This window comes from Theropithecus gelada, chromosome 4 (genome assembly GCF_003255815.1).
Source record: "Theropithecus gelada isolate Dixy chromosome 4, Tgel_1.0, whole genome shotgun sequence".
Lineage (NCBI taxonomy): Eukaryota > Metazoa > Chordata > Mammalia > Primates > Cercopithecidae > Theropithecus > Theropithecus gelada.
In genome coordinates, this window is record NC_037671.1 from 93,774,768 (window position 1) to 93,776,373 (window position 1,606).

The window sequence follows — 1,606 nt, forward strand, 5'->3', positions numbered from 1 at the left end:
GTGGCTTATTTACCACACTTGCCTATCAGAAGTTTTTAATGTACATAAAGAACAGAAATCTTTCTTTTTTATGATGTCTACTATTTATGTTTCATTTTAGAAGCTTTTCATACTCTGTTAAAATATGTGCCTTAAGTTCATAAAACTATTTGCCCTTTTTTCGCATTTAATTCTGAAATCCACTTGTTTGATTTTTGGTATGGTTCCAAAACAGAATTCATTAATATTATAAACAACCAATTATCTAGCACCTTTATGGATTAATTCATTCTTGTGATGCTACTTTTAGCCAGCATCATTGTCATGTAATCATCTTCATAAATACATAAGCCTGTGCCTAAGGTTTATTCTGTCAATTTATATGCCAATTCCTTTACCAATAGTTCACTTTCTTAGTAATTATAGAGTCATCGATTTTGTTTCAATATGGATATGCTAACTTATTCAAATTACATAGGTTTTTTGTAGATATTTGAATCTTACTATTCTTTCATATACTTTATAAAATATCATCTTGTCAAGGTTTTATAAATTTCTTAAGTTTTTTTAAGCATGGACTTCTTGGAATATCATTATATTTACTAAGGTCATATATATATTTTTGTAAAGTTTTATAAATTTTCCATAAAGAGATACTACATTTTTTAAGAATGACTCCAACAAATTTTATTTTTATTTTTTTGCTGTAATAACGTGTGTTTAACTTTAATGTACTAAAAATTTGTGACTTCTAGTGTATTTAGACTGATATGACAGTCTTGATAAATCCTCTTATTGATACTAATATTTTTTCTAAATGTGTTTCTTTTGTATGGAAATAATTTTATCATCTTAGTATAAAGACACTTATTTCAACTTAAAATTTTTATTTTTATTTGATGAATGGGATGTCTGGTAAAATATAAAATAAAAACATCCTTGCCTCACTCTTTATTTTCCTGCTATTGAATATAACGTTTTAAAAAACATTATATTTGTCATAATATTTTAAGATGTATTTTTTTATCAGTTAAGTAATTTCTCTTTCAATCCTAATTGTCTAAGAGTTTTAAAAACTCAGACATAAAGCTGGAATTTTTTCAAACTTTGCCCCTCAGAGAAGTTTTTAAAATTTGTTTAAGTAACATTTATAGATTGTCTAATATTGATAGAAGAGACCTGTATTTGAAAAAATATATATTTTTTATAGTGTGTATTTTCTTCTTCATATACATTTCTTTATTTATCTTGTGCTATTTTGTGAAGGATATTTGTATATTTTTATGAGTCAGAATAATTTCTAAAATTCTTTTGACTTTTTTTATAGTTTATGATGTTTGTGACAATCATTTATTTTAAATATATCATTAATTTGTTTCTTTATATAGCTGCTTATAAATGTAATTATTCATAAATATATGAAATGGAAAATCAAGTGGTCCAAACTAGCCAAGACAATCTTGAAACATCTTGAAAAAGAAGAACAAATTTGAAAGACTCACACTTCCTGAGTTCAAAACTTACTAGAAAACTATAATGGTTAAAACGATGTTCCAGCCAGGCCCGGTGGCTCCCGCCTGTAATCCCACCATTTTGGGAGGCCAAGGTGGGTGGACCATTTGAGGTC